Source organism: Carassius gibelio, chromosome A1 (genome assembly GCF_023724105.1).
Source record: "Carassius gibelio isolate Cgi1373 ecotype wild population from Czech Republic chromosome A1, carGib1.2-hapl.c, whole genome shotgun sequence".
Taxonomy (NCBI): Eukaryota; Metazoa; Chordata; class Actinopteri; order Cypriniformes; family Cyprinidae; genus Carassius; species Carassius gibelio.
In genome coordinates, this window is record NC_068371.1 from 1,269,028 (window position 1) to 1,295,837 (window position 26,810).

At 40.4% G+C, this 26,810-nt stretch overlaps 1 long non-coding RNA gene across 3 annotated transcripts; it reads left to right on the forward strand.

The window, feature by feature from the left end:
- Positions 1-25,678, forward strand: LOC127948897 (uncharacterized). Of its 3 annotated transcripts, none has more exons than XR_008152215.1 (5): positions 1-1,621; positions 18,197-18,428; positions 20,501-21,404; positions 22,077-22,128; positions 22,567-25,678. It is a non-coding gene; the product is annotated as an uncharacterized LOC127948897 (long non-coding RNA). The 3 variants fall into 3 exon arrangements; XR_008152219.1 differs by having other exon boundaries at positions 23,340-25,678; XR_008152220.1 differs by having other exon boundaries at positions 24,562-25,678.
- Positions 25,679-26,810: the final 1,132 nt, after the last annotated feature.

A 26,810-nucleotide genomic window follows, 5' to 3' on the forward strand; every position in this document is an offset into this window, starting at 1 on the left:
GCAGTTCAATTCCAGGCTGCAGCAAAATCAGATTGTGCAGAAGAATCATCTGTTTCTTGTGGTTTTGTCCTGGTGGTCGTCTGAGACAAGGTCTTTACAGGGGATCTGTATCTTGGGCTCTAGTTTTCCTGGTCTCCGCTGTCTTTCAGGGATGTAGAGGTGACCCTCTGATCTGGATACAGACTGGATCTGGTGGCTACGGTGACCTCGGAATAAGAGAGAAACAGACTAATATTAGCGTAGAGGCCATTCTTCTAATGATGAAGCAAGTACATCGGGTGGTATGGGAAGTGTTCCCGGTTCCGGTTTACCTAATTAATGCAGCCTAAAAATCCTTTGGATATTTGGATATTAAAAGCATATTAGTATGTTATGTGTAAGCCAGGTTAAAGAGATCTAGGTCTTATTCTAGATTTAAACTGCATTATTATCAAACTGCCTGAGTTTTGAGAACGTAGCGGACGTAGAGGATTATAATGTAAAAGGAGCTAATTCAAATAGTGAGGTGCTAAACCATTCAGGGCTTTATAAGTAATAAGCAATATTTTAAAATCTATACGATGTATGATAGGGAGCCAGTGCGGTGTTGACAGGACCGGGCTAATATGGTCATACTTCCTGGTTCTAGTAAGATCTCTTGCTGCTGCATTTTGGACTAGCTGTAGTTTGTTTACTAAGCGTGCAGAACAACCACCCAATAAAGCATTACAATAATCTAACCTTGAGGTCATAAATTCATGGATTAACATTCCTGTATTTGACATTTAGAGCATAGGTCATAATTTAGATATATTTTGAGATGTAAAAATGCAGTTTTACAAATGCTAGAAACATGGCTTTCTAAGGAAAGATTGCGATCAAATTGCACACCTAGGTTCCTAACTGATTAAAGCTAAAGCTCTGCTTTTTTTTAAGCTCTACTTTACTTTTACTTTTTTATGTTCTATAAAATAGACAGCAACGATATAAAAGTAATATGAGTTATAATGTTAATAATATTTGAGTAAGAATGTTTATACAAAATTTTACTATAGGTTCTGCTCGCGAATAACTTTATAGTGTGCTTAATAATAATTCATCTTTAGCTTCTGTTTGTGAACATCTGCTCTGGTGTAAATGTGTTAAAAAAATGTATACTCTGTCATTGGCATTGATGATCATCTGAGGGCTAAATGTATCAAGCAAGCTGTAAATGAGTGTTCCATCGAAAGACATGTGTATATACACGCATCCTTTCTTATCAGTGATGCAATTTATTATCAGCTGTGCATCTTCTGGTAATTGCTAACAACTGTTACGATTTTCACTTAGGACTGTGGCTGCATCACTGGCATAATTACACAAGAAAGTCACACGTGTCGTTCAGTTTTGAGTTTACTGGAAAATCATACTAAGTGCACAGTACAGTAATTGTACTTTTATTATGCATAGACTATATGATAATATTATTTGTGGTTAGTGTTAAAATGTAGTTTCTTTGTTATTGGCACTGTATGGGAAAAAATGCTAACAATTGTTTTTAAAATTATTTTAGGACTGAATACACCACTCTTGCCTTTACCTGCATCTCTCACAGGAAGGAGACGCTCATTCAGTTTTCAGCTCTATTGAGAATCTTAGAGTAAGTGTGCATTCACTATTTTATTGTGATTTGGTTTTCACGTGATTTGTTTGATCTGTGGTAAACTATGTTTGCTATGTGGTAATTGTGCTCATTGTTTCGATAAATTAGTGCTAGTATCAGTGAACATCATAATAATGTTAATAATGTAATCTAAATTTCTTATGGCACAATTATGTTTTCATAGCCTATATAAGGAACAACAGGGGCATAAAACTGCTTTGGGCGTATATATACAGTCTATGATGTCTACCGGCTCCAGGTCTGCAGCCTCCCCCTACTCAGCAATGACCCAAAGCAGCTCTTCTGATTGGCTGAAACTCTGTATTCTCTAAACAGTTAATATCCAGCCTTCAAACTTCCCAACTACTACCTTTTCAAAATTTTAAATGGTCGGAGATGATTTTATTATAAGTACAGTGTAGTCCATGAGATCCACAACCAGTATTTTAGATCCGGTTCCCTGCTCAGTCATTATGAACTGCCTTGCATCAGTCTGCCCTTTTATGACTTCAATTGTGAACTTGTCATTGACTTCTGGAATTGTTCCTCCAGAACTAAAAATAGCTGCCATTACACCAGTCCTTAAGAAGACTGGTTGTGATGTATCTGATTTATCAAATTACAGGGCAATTTCTAACTTCCCATTCTTGGCTAAAGTTCTAGAGCGTGTTGTGGCTGTTGAGTTAAATAATCAACTAGCTCTGAACAGTCTCTTTGAACCTTTTCAATCTGGGTTCAGAAGAGAGCATAGTACTGAAACCGCTTTAATTAGGGTCGCAAATGATCTTCTTTTCGCGGCGGATTCCGGTGCATGCAGTATTTTGGTCTTGTTAGTCCTCAGTCCTGCTTTTGACACTATATGTCACTCTCTTCTGCTCGACAGGCTGGAAAATTGGTTGGGTCTTTCTGGAGCTGTCCTCAATTGGTTTCGGTCTTATTTAACGAATCGTGCCCAGTTTGTTGGCTTGGGTAACTACAAATCAGATACCATGCCTGTTCGACAGGGAGTTCCTCAGGGTTCAGTATTGGGTCCAATATTATTTAACATTTATATGCTTCCACTTGAGCAGATCATTAGAAAACATGGTCTTGGGTATCACTGCTATGCAGATGATACGCAGATTTACATCACCACTAGTCCTGATGTCCATTGCTCATTAATAGCTTTGCATGGTTGTTTAGCAGAGATAATTATCTGGATGCATAACTTCCTGAAGCTGAATGGCTCCAAAACTGAACTGATGCAGATTGGTACAGTGGTGGCTACTCGTAAGGCCGAGCAGATCAGTTTGTTTGTTGATTCCTGTACGGTAATCCCCACTCCACAGGTGCGAAATCTTGGTGTCATTTTTGATCCACAATTATCATTTGAATACATCTCTAAAATGGCATTTTTCCACTTGAGAAACATAGCTCGACTTAGACCTTTTCTCTCTTTTGCAAACACAGAAAGGCTTATACATGCCTTCATAACAAATAGATTAGATTATTGTAATGCCTTGATCTCTGGCCTTCCAGCTAAATCGTTGAGCAAGCTTCAGTATATACAAAATTCTGCCGCTGGTGTGCTCACTTGTACTTCTCCTCATGAACACATTACTCTGGTTCTTTCACAATTACACTGGCTTCCCGTAAATGCGAGAATTGATTTTAAAATTCTTATTTTAACATACAAGGCACTTCATTGGACTGCACCTGAGTATCTTTGTGATCTCATCAGTCCTTATATTCCATCACGCTCTCTTCACTCTACTAACTCTCTTTCACTTCACCAGCCATCATGTAAGCTAAAGACCATGGGGGAAAGAGCATTTTCATACAAGGCCCCTAAGCTATGGAATGTGCTTCCTCTGCCCGACAGAAATGCACCAACGTTGGGTTATTTTAAAAAAAGTTGATTAAGACACATTTATTTAAGACTGTCTTTCTCTAATGAATTGTTGTATTGCTTTTGGTGTTTTGTTTTATTTTATTTATTACTTTATTACTGTAGCGCTTTGGGTTTAAGAAAAGCGTATTACAAATAAAATGTATTGTATTATTATTACAGATGCACAACTCACTTTTGAACCAAATATCTCGGTGCAAAAGGGAGAGCGCTTGAAACTTGTACCTGTCAGTTGTAAGCGAAAAACAGTGTTTGAGATTCTTCGCAGCAGATTGAAGCAGCTGTAGTTATGTACTTTATGTTTGTGTTAGAAAATTATACAAGACATTTCTGAGAAAATATTCTACAAGTGTGCAACTCTCATTGGATGAATTCACGTTCTGATTTGCGGATGTGCAAAATTTCTCCACCACTTCACATTTCTTGATGCGTGTGTGTAAATGCTGGGTTGGGGGTTTGATTCCCCAGGAACACATGATAGGTAAAAATTGATAGCCTGAATGCACTGTAAGTTGCTTTGGATCTGTGTCTGTTAAATGCATAAATTTAAATGCGTTTTGCACCATATTCACTGCAGCAATTGTATCAAAAATGTGAGCGTACGAGTTTCTTAATTTGTGATTTGTAGAAAGGGATTTTTGCAGCTGCAATGAATAATTTGAGAAGGTGTAACTGTTGTGTTGTGTTTGTGAGAGAGATAAAAATCTCTACAAGTTTGCAACTCTTAAAAAATTTATCTCCGTGACTTCAAATTTTCTGATACACGTGTGGCTTTTCTCTACAACTACAAATCGCACTGTCACAGGTGTTGTTTTGACTCAAAAATACCTTCATAGACATGCCAATCAGTTAATCAATTCAAAACACCTGCAAAGCTTTCCTGAGACTTTTTAAAATGGTCCCTCAGTTTGGTTTACTATGCTACACAATCATGGGGAAGACTGATGATCTGACAGTTGTCCAGAAGACAATCACTGACACCCTTCACAAGGCCACCGGTAAGCCACAACCATTCATTGCCAAAGAAGCTGGCTGTTCACAGAAGTGCTGTATCCAAGCATGTTAACAAAAAGTTGAGAGGAAGGAAAATATGGAAGAAAAATATGCACAACCAACAGAGAGAACTGGGCGCAGACTTATGAGAATTGACAAGCAAATTCAATTCAAGAATTTGAGTGAACTTCACAGGGAATGGAAAGAGGCTGGGGTCAAGCCATGAAGAGCCAGCACACACAGACGTGTCAAGGAATTTGCTGAAGCACAGACAACATCAGAGGTGTCTTACCTGGGCTAAGGAGAAGAACAGGACTGTTACCCAGTGGTCCAAAGTCCTCTTTTCATATGAGCGCAAGTTTTGTATATCATCTGGAAACCAAAGTCCTAGAGTCTGGAGGAAGGGTGGAGAAGCTCATAGACCAAGTTGCTTGAAGTTCAGTGTTAGATTTCCACAATCTGTGATGATTTGGTGTGCAATGTCATCAGCAGATGTTGGTCCATTGTGTTTTTTGAAAACCAAAGTCACTGCACCCATTTACCAAGAAATTTTGGATCACTTCATGCTTCCTTCTGCTGACCTTTTTAAAGATGCTGATTTCATTTTCCAGTAGGATTTGGCACCTACCCACATTGTGTCAGGAAGCAGCCTGGATTTCAGATGTGGGTATAATTAACTTTATTTAATAGACAATAATCAGAATAGGTCCCTTCTGCAGATCGGAAACCACAGCTGGCACAAGCAACAATGATGGCAGAGGATAAGTATTTGGCAAGGCGGGGGGTGGGGGGTTGAGCGATCACCAGCAGGGTTAAGGGGATAAGAAAACACAGGTTTAATGCTAGTGACATAAAACACAGGGTGAACCCGACCAAGAGCAGGAAGGAGCTTAAGCCTGATTGCCATCAGATTAACCACCTTGGTTATGCATCAGGTTCCTGTGATTGAAACAGAGGCTGTTAATAACCTACAGCAGTGGTTTTCAAACCCTGGGTCGCGAGAATTAAAAAATGGGTCGCCAGTGATTTTTTTTTTTTTTTTTTTTTTTTTTTTTTTTACTAAAATAATTAATTCAGTTTTCTAATCATAATAATATTAATAATAATAACTTTGAATAGAAGTACACTGAAAAATCATTCAAATACATGCAAAATAAATAAATTAAAAATTAAAAAATGAAAAAAAAATATTGCGCGCAGTGTTGTTGATACAGCCATTTTCTTTTTCTCACTGAGATGATGCAACATCTTAGGTAGCGTGACATTAGTAGCCCATATTTAATTTATTTTATGCTGAACATGAGCAAGCCAAAGTCAAAAAGCATTTATGATTTTTTCACAAGAAAAGAAGGCTAGAGACAGAGACCCCTTTAAATGAAGCAGCAGAAAACGCAGCCATTCGTCAAACCCTGCCGCAAACAGCGGAGAGCAGGGAAGATAATGAAGGCGATGCATGTGAACAGAGTAGCAGTACTTGCCCAGCAAAGAAAAAGCAGAAATCCGGAGTAAGGCCATATAAAGATGATTTTTTGAAGTTTGGGTTTGTCAACTGTTCGGACGCAGTCCGTGCTGCAATACCAATGTGCGTAATATGTGGTGAAAAGTTGGCAAATGAAAGTTTGAAACCAGCGAAGTAGGAAAGCCATTTATGTACACGTCATGCAGATCTTGCGGACAAAACATTATCTTTTTTTCAGAGGAAGTGTCAAGAAATTAAGTCATCAGCTCAGTTACTCAGCAGAAGTGTGACATACAATGACAAATTGCACTTGGCATCTTATAAAGTTTCATATCGTGTTGCCAAAGAAAAAGCACCACACACAATTGCAGAGCAATTAATATTGCCTGCTGCACTAGACATAGTTAATACAATTCTGGATGAAAAGGCAACTGAAAAGCTAAAACTAATTCCTCTTAGTGACAATACGGTGTCACGTCGAATTGTGGATATTGCCCAGAATTTAGAAGAACAGCTCATAGCGAGACTCAAGTCAGCGAGGGATTTTGCTATTCAGCTGGATCTGACGTTGCATCAAGCGCTATGTTACTTGTTTATGTTCGGTACATTTGGCAAGGTGAATTTCTTGAAGATCTTCTGTGCTGCCTAACTTGGCCTTCTAGCGCATCAGGAGCACATATTTTTGAACAATTAAATGCATTCATAACAAAAAGCGGTCTGGATTGGGCCAATTGCAAAGGCATCACCAGCGAAGGGGCGGCCAACCTCACTGGCAAAAATAGTGAAGTTGTCAGAAGGATTAAGGATGCAGCAGGACAAAACATTGTTTTTGATACCATTGTTTTATTCATCGTTTAGCGTTGGCATCAAAAGGAATCCCACCTGAGCTTGAAATAGTGATGAGAGACACTGTCAAAGTTGTGAACTACATTAAAGGCAGTGCTCTTAATAGCCGACTATTCGAGGCCCTGTGTGTTGGGAGCCGAGCACAAACATTTACTCTTTCATACAGACGTGAGATGGCTGTCGAAGGGTAGGGTGCTCAGCCGAGTGTACGAATTGAGGGATGAAATACGTGCTTTTCTTACTGATAAATTGTCACCTCTCGCAAGCCAATTCAGTGATGAGAAATTGCTTAACCCATTCTTATCTGGCTGACATATTTTCTGTTCTAAACGAACTGAATCTAAAACTACAAGGATGGGAAGACAACATTTTCAGACATTGCGAACAAATTCAGGCTTTCCAGAAATCATTCGAACTGAATGAAACACATTGAAGAAAACGATGTGCCCATCGAATCGGTCGCTGGCCTGACGCGTCTCATTCAGTCATATATGGATGCACTGATGGGGAAATTTTCTCGCTACTTTCCCCAGGCGAAGTTCGATGAATTAAAAGACAAGCGGTGGGTGAAAAATCCCTTTGATTTTGAAACTCCAGATTCAATTGCTGAACTGAATTTAACTCCTTCTGAAGAATCAGAAATGATCCAACTAACCAGTGACAACACTTTGAAAACTCGTCAAAAAACAGCAAAATTGTCTTCGTTCTGGATTGGCCTCTTCACCGAGTATCCCATGCTGAGCAAAGCAAGCATTTCATTGCTAGTACCCTTCACCACTACCTATATGTGTGAAACTGGATTCTCAGTTTCACTCGTTCGCTCCACCGGCAGCAAGACTCACTCACACTCGTTCGCTCCATCGGCAGCAACTCACACACACTCATTCGCTCCATCGGCAGCAACACACACACACACTCGTTCGCTCGTTCGCTCCATCGGCAGCAACAAACACACACTTTAAAGAGTTCAGTGAACATGAGCCTTGTCTTCTGTCACACACACACACACGCACACACACACACACACACACACACACACACACACACACACACACACACACACACACACACACACACACACTTATTTCAGATCAATAGGATAATTGTTTTCCTTCTGTTTCCTTATTTTTTTGCTTTTAAACAGTTGTGTGTGTGTGTGTGATTTTGGTTGGGTTACAGTTGTTTGTTACTTGTTCTGTTCTGAATATCACATTTAAAAGATTTGTTGTGGAATGTTTTGTGTATTTTTTAAGCATGCAGCAAATGATAGTAGGCTTTTAATTGGTTAAAATTCTTATGATGGTTAATGGTTAACAGGTTAATGAGCATCCCATAGCTAGATCAAATTAGTGCAGAATCAACTTTGCATTGCAGTCGCGTCAATGATCATCCAGTGCACATGCATCATCAAAAGCGGTTGTTATTGTTATTCTTATGCTTGGCTTAAGAATAAGCCTATGGGTTGCGTAAAAAAAAAAAAAAAAAAAGGGTCGCTCTTGAAAAAGTTTGAAAACCACTGACCTACAGCACACTCAAAAGGAGACATACCTGAAACCACCACTTGAAGGGAGTTATGAGTGTATTCCATCCAAGAGAGCTGTTGGCACCAGGAACTCTGATTGTTGGATGTCAGACAGCGGAGCATTTTTTCAAGATCCTGGTTGGCCCGCTCGCATTGCCCATTGGTCTGAGGATGGAAACCGGAGACAGACTCACAGAGGCCCCGATCTCTTTCCAAATCCGGGCGATGAACTTAGGACCCCTATCTGAAACCACGTCCACCGGTAAACCATGAAGACGTGGTCCACAACCAGTTGGGTGGTCTACCGGGCGGAGGGCAGTTTGGGCAGGGGAATGAATTGAACCGCCTAAGAAAGTGAGACCACAGTGAGAATTACAGTGTTACCCTTCAATGGGGGAAGCCCAGAGACAAAATCAAGGCCAATGTGTGACCACTGATGGGAAGGGTCAGGAAGAGGACTAAGCAGACCATCAGGAGGGTGATTTACTGGCTTACATTGGGCACATGTGGGGCAGGCCAACACAAACTGTCTGACATCTGCAGCCATAACAGGCCACTTGAAGCATTGACAGATGGCAAACAACGTTCTCCCAATCCCTAGATGGCAGACCAGCCTGGACGCATGACCCCCCTGAACCGGCCTCCTCTACTTGCCACTTGATGCCCCAAGAAAGAGCTCCTACCACCACCCCTTCAGGGAAGGATGGCTTCACGTGCACATAGCAAGCTGTCAAACAAGCCACGCACACAACACCCAAAACCCAGACTAAGGAACAGGTGTTCAAACCAGAGACCCGGCACACTGCAAAAAGAATAAAAAAATGGTTAAATGACCATGGAGTTGGAGTGCTTGACTGGCCAACAAACTGACCAGACCTGAACCCCATTGAGAATCTATGGGCTATTGTCAAGACGAAAATGAGAAACAAGAGACCAAAAAATGCAGATGAGCTGAAGGCCACTGTCAAAGAAACTTGGGCTTCCATATCACCCCAGCAGTGCCACAAACTGATCACCTCAATGCCACGCTGAATATAGGCAGTAATTAAAGCTACACTGTAAAAAAATTCAGTAAAAATACGGGACAAAGTACTGTGTTAATATGAAGGAATTTTCCGTATTTTCTTTTTACAGATGTTTTACCCGTCTTTTGAATTACGCATTGCATTGTGGGAGCAAGAACCTCTCGAAAGTTGGTGCGAAAGGAGTGTGAGTCAAACGCCATTACATACAAGGATAACCGTCACGTTTCAGTCAGACTTCTCAGAAGGATAAACTTCGCGCTTCTGTGGTAAAAATAAAGATTTACATTTTGTTTGTGTTCTTTTTTTTATAATTTTTGCCACATAACCTGCTTCAGTAACATTAGTATTGCATTTTAGGTGCTATCAATCTGGCTCGTTTGTCGTTTGTTCTCGGCCGTTTTGCATGTCCTCACACAGTTAACGTATATAGAATTAGTAACGTTACAGATTAAGTTGATATTTGTGAATGTATATGTTACTGTAGCTCAACTGGTAGAGCACTGCGCTAGCAAGCAAGCAAGCGCAAGGTTGGGGGTTCGATTCCCCGGGAACACATGATATGTAAAAATTTATAGCTTGAATGCACTGTAAGTCGCTTTGGATAAAAGCGTCTGCTAAATGCATAAATTTAATTTTTTACATTTTTTACTGTGCCCTTTATTTATTTAATTATTAACTTATATTGGTTGGTGGTGTCATTTAGAATTGTTCCGTGCCAACCATGTATGTTGTAACTTAGCCTTAACGTTAGCTGTGGCAAATGAATTAAAATAATTTTTGAGTATTGGACAGTTTGGGCCGTCATCATAACGTTAACGTTACTTCTAATGAAATTGAAGGTGTCGGTACCACTGTGTTTTTTATATATTGACTGATCCTGAATCGGTCATTCAGGTGAGGCTGTGGTTTACACCAGTTAACGTTAGCTTAGCGCAGTTTTAAACGAAGCGTTCTACAAATGATTGGTGTGCGATTAGATGAGGCAATTTTGTCGTTATGCTGACGTGCAGTGTGTGTGAATTCAAATGTGTTTGATGTATTTTTCTTGTGTGGCCATAAAGATTGTGGAAGAAAATTTTCCTCATTCAACTGCTTTGCTGTTCATATGTCACGAACACATCCAGACAAGAGGGCCACACAAACTTGGAACCGGAATGTGTCTGTTCAGTTAAAGTGTTCAATGAGTTTGTGCAGTGCAGAATATGCAGACGTTAAAGGGTTTGTGTCTCACTTGAGTAGCCACATACAAGAGGGGCTGACTGTAACTTGTCCTTATGATGGATGTTCTAAGTCTTTTAATGTAAAGACATCATTTTCGTCTCATATTTCCAGATGTCATAGAAGGTGGGATGTCACCCAGATAGCACCTGTTTATCTATGTGAAGTTGCAGAACAGTCTTCTCCAGGTGAGGGAGCACATGATGTTGATATCGAACATAATGAAATTGATGTGATTAATACAGACCAAAGTGAAAATGAAGTGCAAGATACCTACACAAAAAGTCTAGCTCAGTTTCTCTTGGATTTGGAGGTAAAGTAATTAGTTCCAGCCTCCACAATTACAGTGATAGCAAATGAAATGCAAATTCTTCAAGATATTCAACAGGAATATACAATTGATGTGCTGTCTCAGGATCTTGAACAGTATGGTGTTTCTGCAGAGACCTTAAGATGTCTTGGGGAAAGTGCATATGAGCAGAGTCCTATGCACAAGGCCTTACATGCCAATGGTCCTTTAACTACCCACCATAGACGGCTGCAGTATTACAAATCGCAATATAACTATATTCAGCCTGTTGAAGTCACACTTGGCTACAATAATAGAGGCCAGAAGAGGCACTACCATTACATTCCAATACTGAAAAGCCTCAGTGCACTGCTTAAAGAGTGTAGTGCAACTCAGCAAAGCTTCAACCATCTTCATATTGAAGATGGTACACTCTGTGATTTCACTGATGGGCATGCCATTAGATCTAATGCCATGTTTGTTTCTGACCCAGACTCATTAAAGGTGATGCTTTTTCAAGACTCTTTTGAAGTGGCTAATCCTCTGGGATCTGCCAAGCATAAGCACAAAGTCTTAGCTGTCTACTTCACTCTGGGAAATTTCTGTCGACACAACCAATCAACTGTTGATCAAATACAGCTGGCACTTCTCTGCATAGAGAAAGACTGTAAATATTTTGGAGTGGACAGAATTTTCAGTAAGCTTGTGTCAGACTTGTGCGAGCTGGAGGTAAAGGGCATATCTGTTGAGGGAAAGAGATATACAGGCACTGTTGCATGCATAATGGGAGATAACCTGGGCTCTCACATGATTGGTGGGTTTATTGAAAATTTCAGTACTGCTGAGTATTTCTGTAGATACTGTTTAATGACAAGAAATGAATTTCACTCTAACCCTCTCACAGTTGTCACTCAGAGAGATCCTGGTGTTTATAATGAGTCTGTGCAGTTTTTGGAGAGACACCCTGAAGTGACCATGCATCAGGGCATTAAACACAACAGTGTTTTCAACAAATTGTCTAACTTCCACGTGTGTAACTCTGGATTACCACCCTGCCTAGCACATGATTTGTTCGAGGGTGTTGTTGATTATGACCTAGCGATGTGCTTTCACTACTTCATTAAAACAAAAATGTGGTTCAGTTACGAGTCACTAAATGACAGACTCAGATCATTTCCTGGTGAAAGCAGCAACAAGGCAAATGCTCTACCCAACAATGGAGCAAAGCTTGGAGGCCATGCGGCCCTAAACAGGTGGCTATTGAGGTTCTTGCCTCTTCTGGTCCATGACCGAATTGCAGATGCTGACGATGCTGTTTGGCAACTGGTACTACTACTGAGAGAGTTAGTTGAATTTGTCTGTGCACCTACACTTTCAGAGTCTCAGATTGCTTACATGACAGTGTTGATCGAAGAATATGTGGAAATGAGACAACAGTTATTTCCACATGTGAATCTCAGACCAAAACACGACTATCTGCTTCACTATGCTGACTTGACTTTACAGTTTGGTCCACTGATAGATACTTGGACCATGCGCTTCGAAAGTAAGCATAGCTATTTCAAAAGGTGCATCAGGTCAAGTAAAAACTTCAAAAATGTGACCAAGTCTCTTTCACACAGACATCAGTTGTTTCAAGCATATCAGAGTTGCGGCAATGTATTTAGCCAGCAGGTTCAAGTTTCAGACTCCACTCGTTTTTATCCAAAGCTCTATGATAGTAGCATAAGAGAAGCAGTTGCAGACTTTGGACTTACATCAATTAACTCAGTTGTCACAGATAAAGTCCAAGTTAGAGGTACTTCGTACACAAATGGTATGCATGTCTTACTGAACTACACCAAAAGACAGCTACAGTTAGGGCAAATTTTCACGGTAGGAAATCCAGTGTTTCCTCCGTGTCATGTTTTGTGGTTGTTTTTGTACTTACGTTGTCTCCATGTGCTCGTTTAGTTGATTGTGGTCACCTGGGTGTTGATTGTCTCGCTCCAGCTGATCCTCATCACCCCTCAGCTACATATACTCACCTCGCTCTCTGTCTGTTGTCAGATCCTCACTCATGTTGCAGTCTCCCTGTTGGATTACCGTCTCCCGTGTTAGTGTTCTGGATTGTGTTCGTGTTGTCGTCTTCGTGTGAGTGTTCCGGTCACTTCCTGGTTTCATCCATTGACCGTCCACACCGTCACCACCGACTTCACCATCCAGCACTTCTCACGCCACTGTAGACCTTCCGTCACCATTGCCCACATCCTGGACTGTGCCTTCATCCTTCTGTTTCGCTGTATTTTCTACCATCAATAAACAACCATTCTAATTACCTGCAATTGCTTCCTCCTCTCTTACGAGCCGTCACAGTAGGATCTGACCATCATGGAAGCAGCAGGCAATCGCTCCCCATCTCATCTAGAGGACATTCTGCAGAGAGTCGTTGATCGTATGGAGCGCCAAGACAAGGCGATAGATGAGATGGGTCGAGCCTTCCAAGCAATGGTGACGAAGGTGTCCGAGCTCGCTCTACAGGCTCAACAGCAACAACAACCGCCACCCGCTGCGCCTCCCACGCCACCCACACCGCCGATCGTCTCCGGAGGGATTTCCCAGCCTGAACCACGCCTCCCCATTCCTGAGAAATATGCGGGTGAGCCAAACTTTTGTCGATCATTTCTGTCACATTGTTCTCTACACTTCGCCTTACAGCCCCGCACGTTCACCACCGAGGAGATGAAGGTGGCTTTCGTCTTGTCCCTACTGACGGGGAGGGCTGCCCTCTGGGGAACGGCGGTGTGGGAGAACCAGGACAGCTGCTGTGCATCGTTCCACACCCTTTCGGTGGAGATTAGACGAGTCTTCGACCGCTCCGTCGCCGGGAGGGAGGCGGCTAGACTTCTCACGGATCTACGCCAGGAAGAGAGGTCCGTATCCGACTATGCCATCGAGTTCCGCACCCTGGCGGCGGAGTGTAAGTGGAACGAAGAGGCGCAGTGGGATCACTTCCTGCATGGGTTGGCTGACCGCATCCAACAGGAGATCCGCGCCGCTGAACTCCCCACTTCTCTCAATGGTCTTATTGACTTCACCATCAGGATAGACAACCGACTCGACCAAGCCGACAGACGGAGGGGGAGAGTTGTTCTCGCGACCAGACCGGAGGCTCAGCGTCAACGCTCAGAAGTTGCGGTCAGCCCACCTGGAGATTCTGAACCCATGCAGGTGGGGCGAGCTCGGCTCTCCCGGGAGGAGAGGATCAGGCGGAGATCCCTGGGACTGTGTTTATACTGTGGCAGCCAAGAACATCACATCCAGCGCTGTCCGGTAAAAGACCAAGCCCGATAGTAAAACCGAGGCTACTATCGGGTGGGATCTCTGCCAAGAAGACCTCATCTACATCGACACTCCTTCCGGTGAGTCTACGGTGGTCTACCCACGCACTTAATCTTCACGCTTTGGTGGATTCTGGGGCCGAGGGCAGTTTCATGGACTGCAAATTCGCCAGGAAGCTCAACATTCCTCTCACCTCCCTCAAACACCCCATTGCACCTTTTGCACTCAACGGACACAAACTGCCGATCATCACACAGACCACTCTACCGGTTTCGCTCATCACAGCTGGCAACCATACGGAAGAGATGTCATTCTTCATCACGGACTCACCTCTATCCCCCATTGTTCTCGGTCACACCTGGCTCCAGAAACACAACCCAAGGATCGATTGGCTTCTCGGATCTGTGGTTAGCTGGAGCGAGGAATGTCATTTGTCTTGTCTTTTGTCTGCTGGTGTTAATGTTTCTGAGTCTGTGTTTCAGGGGGAGGCAGTGGATTTGGCTAACGTGCCCGCGGAGTACCACGACCTGAGGGAGGTGTTCAGTAAGTCTCAGGCTGATTCTCTTCCTCCTCATCGTCCCTATGACTGTGCGATAGAGTTATTGCCAGGTACTTCTCCGCCTAAGGGCAAGTTATATTCCTTGTCTATTCCAGAGACGGCGGCCATGGAGAAATATATATCCAGTTCTCTAGCAACGGGGTTCATCCGCCCTTCCTCTTCTCCAGCGGGGGCGGGGTTCTTTTTTGTGGGAAAGAAGGACGGATCCTTGCGACCTTGCATTGACTACCGAGGGTTGAACAACATAACGGTAAAGAATACCTATCCTTTACCGCTTATGTCTTCAGCTTTTGAGAGGTTGCAGGGAGCGTCTGTTTTCACTAAATTGGACTTACGTAATGCTTATCATTTGGTCCGCATCAGGGAGGGGGATGAGTGGAAGACTGCTTTTAACACCCCTAGAGGCCATTTTGAGTATTGCGTCATGCCCTTCGGGCTAACCAACTCGCCGGCAGTCTTTCAAGCACTCGTTAATGACGTGTTACGAGACATGGTCGATCTATTTATATATGTTTACCTGGATGACATATTGATTTTTTCTTCGTCTCTCCAGGAACACGTGCAACACGTACGACGAGTGCTTCTGCGGTTGCTAGAGAATGGGTTGTTTGTCAAGGCGGAGAAATGCGTTTTTCATGCACAGTCTGTTTCTTTTCTAGGACACATCATTTCGACTGAGGGTGTTCGCATGGACCCTGATAAGGTTAAGGCTGTGGCAGATTGGCCATCCCCAGAGTCTCGCAAGGCCCTGCAGAGATTTCTGGGGTTCGCCAACTTTTACCGGCGTTTCATTCGCAATTTCAGCCAACTAGCCGCGCCTCTGACCGCTTTGACCTCCCCTAGATTGACGTTCAGGTGGTCAGACGCAGCCGAGGCTGCGTTTACCAAACTGAAGAGCTGCTTTGTTTCGGCTCCCATTCTCGTCACCCCTGATCGCTCACGTCAATTCATAGTGGAGGTCGACGCGTCAGAGGTGGGGGTAGGAGCAGTGTTGTCCCAGCGCGCATCCTCAGACGAAAAGGTTCATCCTTGCGCGTATTATTCTCACCGTTTATCCCCTGCGGAGGTTAATTATGACATTGGTAATCGAGAGTTGTTGGCAGTCAAACTTGCACTGGAAGAATGGCATCACTGGCTTGAAGGGTCGGGTGTACCCTTCATTGTATGGACGGACCATAAGAATCTCGAATACATTAGAACCGCCAAAAGACTTAACTCCAGGCAGGCTCGGTGGGCATTATTTTTCGGTCGTTTCGATTTTACACTTTCTTACCGGCCGGGTTCCAAAAACATCAAACCCGATGCTTTATCCCGTCTTTTTGAGCGTTCCGATCGTACTGCTACTCCCGAGCCCATTTTACCGGGGACCATCATTATCTCCGCGCTCAGATGCGAGGTCGAATCGAAGGTTTTGACTGCCTTAGAAGGGGTAACGCCCCCGGCTCGTTGCCCACCGAACCGATTGTTTGTGCCGGAGGGGTTACGGTCAGACGTTCTCCAGTGGGGTCATTGTTCCAGTGTTGCTTGTCACCCAGGGGTTAGTAGAACTAGGTTTCTAGTCATGCAACGATTTTGGTGGCCTGGTATGGCTCGTGACGTCCACGACTTCGTCTTGGCTTGTTCGGTTTGCGCTATTGGAAAGACTTCCAATCGACCTCCAGAGGGGTTACTCTTACCGCTGTCTGTCCCTTCGAGACCCTGGTCCCACATCTCGCTAGATTTCATTACCGCCCTCCCGCCCTCTAAGGGCAATACGGTGATTTTAACCGTAGTGGACCGGTTCTCGAAGACGACTCATTTCATTCCCTTGCCCAAATTGCCATCAGCCAAGGAAACAGCGGTAGCTGTCATTGACCACGTCTTCCGTATACATGGCCTTCCGACAGACGTGGTTTCTGACAGGGGTCCCCAATTTGTGTCCAGATTTTGGCGAGAATTCTGTAAATTGTTAGGAGCGACTGTTAGTCTTTCGTCCGGGTTCCATCCCCAGAGCAATGGTCAAACCGAGCGAGCCAATCAGGATGTCGAAAGGGTTTTGCGATGTTTGGCTTCCAATAATCCTTCGTCCTGGTGTCAGCAACTCTCAATTGTGGAGTACGCACACAATTCTTTGCCAGTGTCATCTATGGGCATGTCTCCATTTAAGTGTAGTTTAGGGTACCAACCACCTAATTTTGTCAGTACGGAATCCGAGGTTTCGGTCCCCTCCGCACACGCACTAGTCCAGAGGTGTCACCGCACCTGGACCAGAGCTCGCAGAGCTCTGCTCCAGGCTAGGTCGCGCACCAAGGCTAAGGCCGATCGCCACCGGTCGAAGCCTCCCCGTTACGTCGTCGGTCAAAGAGTGTGGCTTTCTACCCAGAATATTCCTATGCGTTCCGTTTCTAACAAACTTGCTCCCAAATTTATTGGCCCGTTTTCTATTACCAAAATTATTAATCCGGTAACCGTGCGTCTTAGCCTTCCTCCGGCGTACAGGAGGATTCATCCCGTGTTCCATGTGTCCAAAATTAAATCGGTGATTTCTTCCCGTCTTAATCCGCCTGCCTCGGTTCCCCCCCCGCCTCGTCTCGTTAATGAGGAAACCACCTATTCGGTTAATCGTATTCTGGACTCTAGACGGAGGGGACGCGGATTTCAGTACTTGGTGGATTGGGTGGGTTACGGTCCGGAGGAGAGAAGCTGGGTTCCTGCTCGGGACATATTGGATCACCACCTTATAGATGATTACAATCTACAGGTAAAGCAGGCTGGGAACGTCAGGTGACGTCCTAGGGGAGAGGGTACTGTCACGGTAGGAAATCCAGTGTTTCCTCCGTGTCATGTTTTGTGGTTGTTTTTGTACTTACGTTGTCTCCATGTGCTCGTTTAGTTGATTGTGGTCACCTGGGTGTTGATTGTCTCACTCCAGCTGATCCTCATCACCCCTCAGCTACATATACTCACCTCGCTCTCTGTCTGTTGTCAGATCCTCACTCATGTTGCAGTCTCCCTGTTGGATTACCGTCTCCCGTGTTAGTGTTCTGGATTGTGTTCGTGTTGTCGTCTTCGTGTGAGTGTTCCGGTCACTTCCTGGTTTCATCCATTGACCGTCCACACCGTCACCACCGACTTCACCATCCAGCACTTCTCACGCCACTGTAGACCTTCCGTCACCATTGCCCACATCCTGGACTGTGCCTTCATCCTTCTGTTTCGCTGTATTTTCTACCATCAATAAACAACCATTCTAATTACCTGCAATTGCTTCCTCCTCTCTTACGAGCCGTCACACAAATAACTATCATTTTCATTAAAGGTGAAACAACAGTTTTACTGTTGCTGCGCGAAAAAACTGCCAGCTGGCTCCCTGAGCTTGGAGTGTATGAAAGCGATAAAAACAGTTCCGATAAGCTCATCTGTAAAAATCTTGACAAGGTCAGTGATTACACTTCACTTTCTTTTTACCACAGAGGTGCAAGGCTACTTCTCCCACTTGAACATATGCCACTATGGAGCTTTTGAAAGATATAGTTGGAAAAGCTATGCCATCACTCAGCAATGAGCTGTTGGATTCACTTATGGCTAGACTGGAGATGATTGGAGTAAATGGTGTAGATGACCTTTGCTTTGTCAAGATTGAGGACGTCGATGGAATTCTGCCACAGATTTAGTGTAGAAGACTAATTCAACCTTTCAGTTCAGGTAAGTTTTTAGATTTTTAACCCTAATCTATTGCTGTCAGCAAATGTTATACTTTTTATAAAAAAAAAAAAAAAGTTTAATAAGTGTAAAAATAGATATTCAAATTGATTGAATCCTTTTTATTCATGTAATCTTTTATTGTTACAGCATTAACCTAATCTTTTTGCACTGCTTCAGTATCCTATAAGCAGCAATGGGTTACAATTTAAATTAGGGCTGCACAATATTGGAAAAAAATTACATTGCAATTTGACAATTTAATTTTCTCTAACAAACAATGGGGTAAACATACTAACATTCTCATTTTAAGAGGTGTTATGAGTAAATTATTTATTTGTAACTTTAGGATATGGTTTTTGTTAATGTTAATGTATCTAATAACTAACATGAACTTACCATGAGAAATACTTTTGTTACTGTATTTAATAACCTTTGTTTATCTTAGTTTATAAAAATACAGCTGTTCATTGTTTAATGTTACTTCACAGTAGGGATGGGTATCGTTAAGGTTTTAACGGTATTACTACTCTTACTCATACTACTTAACGGTCCGGTACTTTGACGGTATTCTTATCGATAGTTAGTGTTGTGTTAGGCAGTCGAAAACTTTGCATTTCTCTGTCTGCACATAATGCACTTTTGAAAGATGCTTTGATAGATTGCTTGTGTTTCCGCCCTTACATGCAAATATTTTGTTGCACTTATGACAACCAGCGTTGTCTGCATCAACTCAAGTGAACTATAACCACACTTTGGAACGTTTCACTGTCTCCGCCATCATCACTCTTTGTATTAAGCGGGAGTTTTCGTACTGTAAGGGGCCGTTCACATATCGCGTCTAAAAATGCGTGGAAAACGCTAGGCACACCGCTTTCTGATTTTTTCCCCCCAAAGCCTTCTGGCATTTGCACTCTTGAGAAGTCTGCCGTTGCTAAGCAACCATGACCTGCTCTCTCTATGAAGAGGTGGAAATTTCAACAATGGATAAATGGATTTGCAGCTCTAAAAACTGCTTGCAGTAGCTCTGCTACTAAATTAATAATAAAAAAAAAAAAAAACACACATACAGCTATCAGCTGTTCCTTCATCTTGGCTGAGCTTTCAACATTGTTACGGAAAAGGTGAGGAAGCTACATGACCTGCGGTGCGCTTGCGGCATTCTGAAAAGTTGAGATGTTTTTAACTCGATGCGGTGCAGCCTGGAAAAAACGAGCTCATCGCACCGTGTGCGTCGCTTCCATTATGAGCGCACATACCGCGCACTTACATTTGAAATAACCAACTTGAGCGTGCAAAAGACGCGATATGTGAACGGCCCCTTATGCGTGTGTGTGCGCCGTGCTCGTTCTTGTTGTGTTTGTGTGTGACTGACAGACAGCCTCCGCAGCACGCATGAGAGATCTCGCAGATCTCACAGACAAACGTCTTAATATGATCGCACATTAGAAATGTTTGGTGAGATAAAATGTGCATGATAACATTAAGCGAAAATACATAGTAAATTTTTTTTTCCTCCAGTACCGAAAGCAGAACCGATAGCATCAGATCTTACTGATACTACTGCCTTTCATAATTTAGCCCCGGGGCCAGTTTAATACCGGATTTCAGTACCCATCCCTACTTCACAGTGCATTAACTATGTTGACAAATACTGTACAACTTTTGATTTCAATAGTTTTGGCGGTAGCAATGTTGCAGAACGGCAGTTTAGTAAATGCTAACTAATGTAGTTAAATAGTTTAATAAATAGAACATTATTGTAAAGTGTTACCTAATTTAAACATTGTCTACCATAAATTTTTGTTATATTTTACTTGCATCTCGTTGTTGTTGTTGTTGTTGTTGTTGTTGTTATTATTATTATTATTATTATTATTATTATTATTATTATTATCAAAGATCAATCTGCCCCAAATCTTGGTATATGATTTTGAGCAGAACTAAAGTGATTAGAGCTTTAGAGAATAGAGGCCATGACATGTATTTGCATTTAACATAGATTGTACTGTTATAGCTTATATATTTTCCATTGCTAATATTGTTATTTTTTTGGTTACGTATGTTATGCATAGGGTCAGAAGCTGTTCTTGGCTGCGATTCTACACCTCCTCATCAGGATATCCATGTGCCCCAAACACCATCTCTGACACAAAGTTACATAGAGTGTTCCACAACCCAAGAGGTTTATGTTGTACCATGGCACAAATTGCCCTCAAACCTCATGCTTGTTCTAAGTGAAAAGAAAAGGCCAAAGCCCAGTGAGAGAAGAGAACTAATTCGCATCGTCATTGATGATCTACTCCATAAAGAGAATGGAAGGCCTGGAAGAGCAAAGCTGTGGCACGTTGCAAAGCAGATTGTAGACAAATATCCCTGCTCTTTCCAAGACCGAGAGCTAAATGGAACAAAAGTCATTGGAACAGGATTTGATGCTCTCTTTATACACCTTGAAAACAGAGTTGAAAATGTTCGGAGACCCTTAACCATCAGCGCAAAAAGGCCAGCAGAGGATGGAGATGTGGTGTGGAAAAAATCCACACATTCAGATCGTTATGGATGTGTGGAGTGGCAGCCTGCTATTGAAGGTAGAGATGAACTAAAATCTAAACAAGATGAATTAAAACGTGCCTTTACATCCCGTGATCTTCGGGAGTCTTGCATTAGAAAAATGATGAGTGAAACCTATTGCATCCAGCGTGCAACCATCAACAAAGGAAACATTGTAAAAACTGTAAAGGAAGAGTGGCCTTTCCTTTTTGAAGCTGTTCACCTGTTTGATCACACATGTTCACTCCTTGGCTTTCCAATGCAAATGAAGCTGCCTGAGGAATTAACAAAAAAAAAGGAAATACCATCAAAGACTTCCTTAATTCAAAAGGGATGAAGATTTAACTCTGTGATGATCCAGTACAGCTGATCTCTGGTATTGCCAAATATTTTAAGGAAACCCCTGATCACCTTTACTGCCAAAACGAGGTGGGTTTACACTTTTATTTATTTGTAATTGCTTGTATATTTAAACCACAGATCTGTGCTCACCCCCCCCCCCCCCATTCATCTCCTTCCCCATTATTTTTTGATTGGTCTGACTGAGTCTGCTGGACACAACAGATTCTCAAGGTGATGATACACAGGGCAACTTTTTTGAGAAAAAAAGTTGCCCCATGTATCATCACCTTCGGTGGTTTGTCTAGTCTCTTTAATGAATATTGAGCTTGTTACTTTTAGGTATATTGTAATTAGTGTAACAAATTGAAATGCATAGTTCACCCAGAAATTAAAATTTGGTGTTGATTTACTCACCCTAAGGACATCAGAGATGTAGGTGGCTTTTTTCCCTTTCTCATTGGAACAGTGAAGAAGATTTTTAGATTAAATTGTGGTCCTTGCTGGTTCATATAATGCAAGTCGATAGGTGGCATCACTTTGAGAGTCAAAAAAACATTTATAGATCAAACAGAATTAACACCTGTGACTTCTAAAGACACAATGAGGTCTTATAATCTAACGATCGGTCTGTTTAAAAAAAAAAAAAAAAATTCATTTTTGGCTGAACTATTCTTTTGTCTTACTAATTTACCATAAAAGTATGTGAATGAAAAACATGTCAAAGTTCATGACATTCATACGGTCTCCCCACCCCCACAGGACATAATTGCTGCTGGACGAAGCATCCCAAGCACCCCCTGCATTATCATGGGTTTGTATTCTGTTTCTAATTTAATTAACGCTTTTTAATCATAATTTTATATTGGAAATAGTTGAGTCTTTCATTCGATTAGTTCAAACATCGGTTTCATGTAGGAACAACTATGTGACTTTTAAAATTGTTTAAAATGTTGTATGCCTTACAGACCCATGGTCTGTGTGCATATCAAACACGCTGGCTTTGTGTTGTGATCGTAAGATAAAATAAAACAAAATTGTTCAGTCCAGTCACATTTTAATCGTTTATTTTCAATGTCCACTTTTTTTTTTCACACTTTCCAGTTACAGTTTACACTTGCTAACCAGACTAACTGGTGCAAAAGCAAGCGTTTTCAATTAATTCTTGCGGAAGTTGCACAAATAGGAATTGAAAAGATCAGATTCCATGTACATTTTTTCTGTTCTTACTGTCATGACAAACACATCACAGAGTCACATGTGAAAAGAAAATTCGGATTCGAATCACCTCCCCCGTTGTGGCCCTGAGCTACACTTTCTCTTTGTTTTATGTTTTAAACATAAAATACCCAAAAGAGATGTCTCTCTCCCTGGAATTCATCCAAAGGTAAAGCCACACATTGTGTTATGTTGAGTATACAGCATGTTGTTGTGTTGCTATTTTTTTAAACAGAAAATTATTGAATCTTGCTTTTTACAGTGGCTCAACCATAAGTTTATGAAGCGACTATTCATATTCTTCTGTGTGTGCCTCTCAGTGAGTTCACGTAGTGTAACAGCGCAGCGCTTCTGGGATGTACTATATTCTCATCAGTGTTTTGTTAGCTTAAACTTAAATTTATTTACCCCGGCCCATTTTCTTTCACTATAAATTTCTAATTTTATTAAACGTTTCATGTCAAATTTCTTAGGTTTGATAATATACTGTACTAGGACTGTAACAAATCAAATTAAATAATTTACACTTTTTTTGTTTGCTGTTAAGACAATGTAATAAATTCATAATACTCTGTAAAATAACAAAATTCCTTTTTTTTGCCATTGAAGTTAAACAGGCTACTTGTCCAATTAAGCAAAAATGTCACTTGCCCCATCAAAATAATCCACCTGTCCCTGACAAGCGTTAGTGTCAAGCCCTGATTAAATAAGTACTCAAAGTAAGAGTTCTGTCTGCATGTTACTCTATTTCAGTTTTATTCATTTCATCACTTGATTAGTTAAAAAATGTGTATTCATTTCTTTAAGAGTTTTCCTGGGGATAAATCCTGAGCGAGGGTCCAAGGCTGAGATGAAGGGAACAAAATCGCAACACATTCCTCCAAAACTTTTTTGTTCCTTTGTGACTTGAACAACTTTGAAAATCCATGGAAAATTTGAGTTCTTTTTTTTTTTCATAATGGAAGTTGGACTGAACCGCAGTTTTGCTCAAATAGGTTCAAGTTAAAAGGTAATAAGCACACGCAGACACATGAACCCCTGCGTCCCACTTCATGCTCTTCTCTTAAGGACAAATGGCACAAACACTGGAACATTTTAAAGGTGACAATAGTCTTGTTATAGACAAGTCTAGAAATTATTATTAATGATCTTGAGGGCAACATTGGTGTTTTGGTGTTAGTTTTTTTTTTTTTTTATTTCAAGATGGTTGTTAATCTCTAAAATTCACTTGTTTTGAATGTTACCTGTTACCTCTCTTTGGTGTTACATCCTGATTTTACAGATACATTGTTTAATTGTCTTTCACTCTCAAAAAGCAAAAAAAGTTGTTTTATGTTTTAAACATAAAATACCCAAAAGAGATGTCTCTCTCCCTGGAATTCATCCAAAGGTAAAGCCACACATTGTGTTATGTTGAGTATACAGCATGTTGTTGTGTTGCTATTTTTTTAAACAGAAAATTATTGAATCTTGCTTTTTACAGTGGCTCAACCATAAGTTTATGAAGCGACTATTCATATTCTTCTGTGTGTGCCTCTCAGTGAGTTCACGTAGTGTAACAGCGCAGCGCTTCTGGGATGTACTATATTCTCATCAGTGTTTTGTTAGCTTAAACTTAAATTTATTTACCCCGGCCCATTTTCTTTCACTATAAATTTCTAATTTTATTAAACGTTTCATGTCAAATTTCTTAGGTTTGATAATATACTGTACTAGGACTGTAACAAATCAAATTAAATAATTTACACTTTTTTTGTTTGCTGTTAAGACAATGTAATAAATTCATAATACTCTGTAAAATAACAAAATTCCTTTTTTTTTGCCATTGAAGTTAAACAGGCTACTTGTCCAATTAAGCAAAAATGTCACTTGCCCCATCAAAATAATCCACCTGTCCCTGACAAGCGTTAGTGTCAAGCCCTGATTAAATAAGTACTCAAAGTAAGAGTTCTGTCTGCATGTTACTCTATTTCAGTTTTATTCATTTCATCACTTGATTAGTTAAAAAATGTGTATTCATTTCTTTAAGAGTTTTCCTGGGGATAAATCCTGAGCGAGGGTCCAAGGCTGAGATGAAGGGAACAAAATCGCAACACATTCCTCCAAAACTTTTTTGTTCCTTTGTGACTTGAACAACTTTGAAAATCCATGGAAAATTTGAGTTCTTTTTTTTTTTCATAATGGAAGTTGGACTGAACCGCAGTTTTGCTCAAATAGGCTCAAGTTAAAAGGTAATAAGCACACGCAGACACATGAACCCCTGCGTCCCACTTCATGCTCTTCTCTTAAGGACAAATGGCACAAACACTGGAACATTTTAAAGGTGACAATAGTCTTGTTATAGACAAGTCTAGAAATTATTATTAATGATCTTGAGGGCAACATTGGTGTTTTGGTGTTAGTTTTTTTTATTTTTATTTCAAGATGGTTGTTAATCTCTAAAATTCACTTGTTTTGAATGTTACCTGTTACCTCTCTTTGGTGTTACATCCTGATTTTACAGATACATTGTTTAATTGTCTTTCACTCTCAAAAAGCAAAAAAAGTATTTATTTTTTTACAGTATAGGCACTTTTTAATAGTGCTTTGCACATTGTTATACAGAGATTGAAAAGCTGCAGCTGTTTTTGTATTACTGGTTTGTTTTTTATTTTTTATTTATTTAGAAATGGTTTTGACTTTCAATTGGTTCTTGACCATTTCCATATGAGTTTTTACTTTTTGACAGTGCACCACTACTGCTATACACATACAGTACATGCTCGTTTTAAGACATTTAATTGTCTTTTGTTGTTTAAAGCTAAAAAAGTATTCAACACAAGTACTCTATTGCACATTAAATGAATTGTCCTGATTTTTTTTTTTTTTGTGAATTCTTTTTTTAAAATTATTATTAATCTTGATTTGAGTTAAGATATATTTTTTTGTGTGTTTTTTAAAAAAGAAAATCCATTTGATTTAATAATCTTTTGTTGTTTAAGGCAAAAAGTCAACACAAGCACTCTGCATATTGGTAAATTAATTATTATTATTATTATACATTTTTTGCAATTAATATGCTGCAGCCCTGTTTTTGTATACCAGACCCCCCCCCCGATTTATTTAAATGATCGGTTCTCAACTATTTTACTTATGAAATGTGTATTTTTTTTTCTTGTGCTTTTCACTTTCACTGCATTAAATTGTACATATATATATATATATATATATATATATATATATATATATATATATATATATATATATATATATATATATATATATATATATATTTTTTTTTTTATACTGTTGCCCTGTTTTTGTAGGGTTAGGGTTTTAGATTGTAAATTTTGAATCTTTACTTTTACAGTTATGAAGTTTAAAATGTTGACATTGCAATACTATTGTACATTAATTTTTACTAAAGTAGAATTAATGGAATGTTATGTAAATTTTATTGAGGATATACTGTAAAAATACAGAACTTTCCGTTTTTGAATTGAAGGAAATGACAGTAATAAGAACGGAATATGTCCTGGTAATTTTCTGCCAGTAGTACATTATCCGTTTTTTTACGGATTGTTTTTTTTTACAGTGTAAAGGAGCCCCTACCAAGTATTGAGTACATGTACAGTAAATGAACATACTTTCCAGAAGGCCAACAATTCACTTTGTTCACAATTCACAATTTTTTTATCTTCTTATGAAGTATTCAAATTTTTTGAGAGAGTGAATTGGTGGGCTTTTGTTAAATGTGAGCCAAAATCATCACAATTAAAAGAAACAAAGACTACTGCAGTCTGTGTGCATTGAATTTATTTAACACACGAGTATTACAATTTGAATTGAATTACTGAAATAAATGAACTTTTCCACGAAATTCTGATTTATTGAGATGCACCTATATAAATAAATAAATAAATATATATATAGGGGGGGGGGGGGTGTCAGTATTCTTTGATGAATAAAGTCAGGAATAACAGTATTTATTAAAAAAAAATATATAAAATGTATTTTAAATTATAAATTGAAATCCGTTATTTTAAATTGTAATTTTTCTCAGTATTGCTGTTTATTATCTGTACAAAAAAGAAATAATCTTATAAATCTTACTGATTCTTAAATATTGAACAGCAATGTGTATGTATGTGTGTAGCTAGCACTTTATTTATCTACCATAATTAAAGGCATCATTCAGAATACAAAGTTTTTACACTTTAGGAAACACATAAATAAAAATGTTAATAAATATGAAGTAGATGAACACACACACACACAAATAATTATACAAAGATTAGT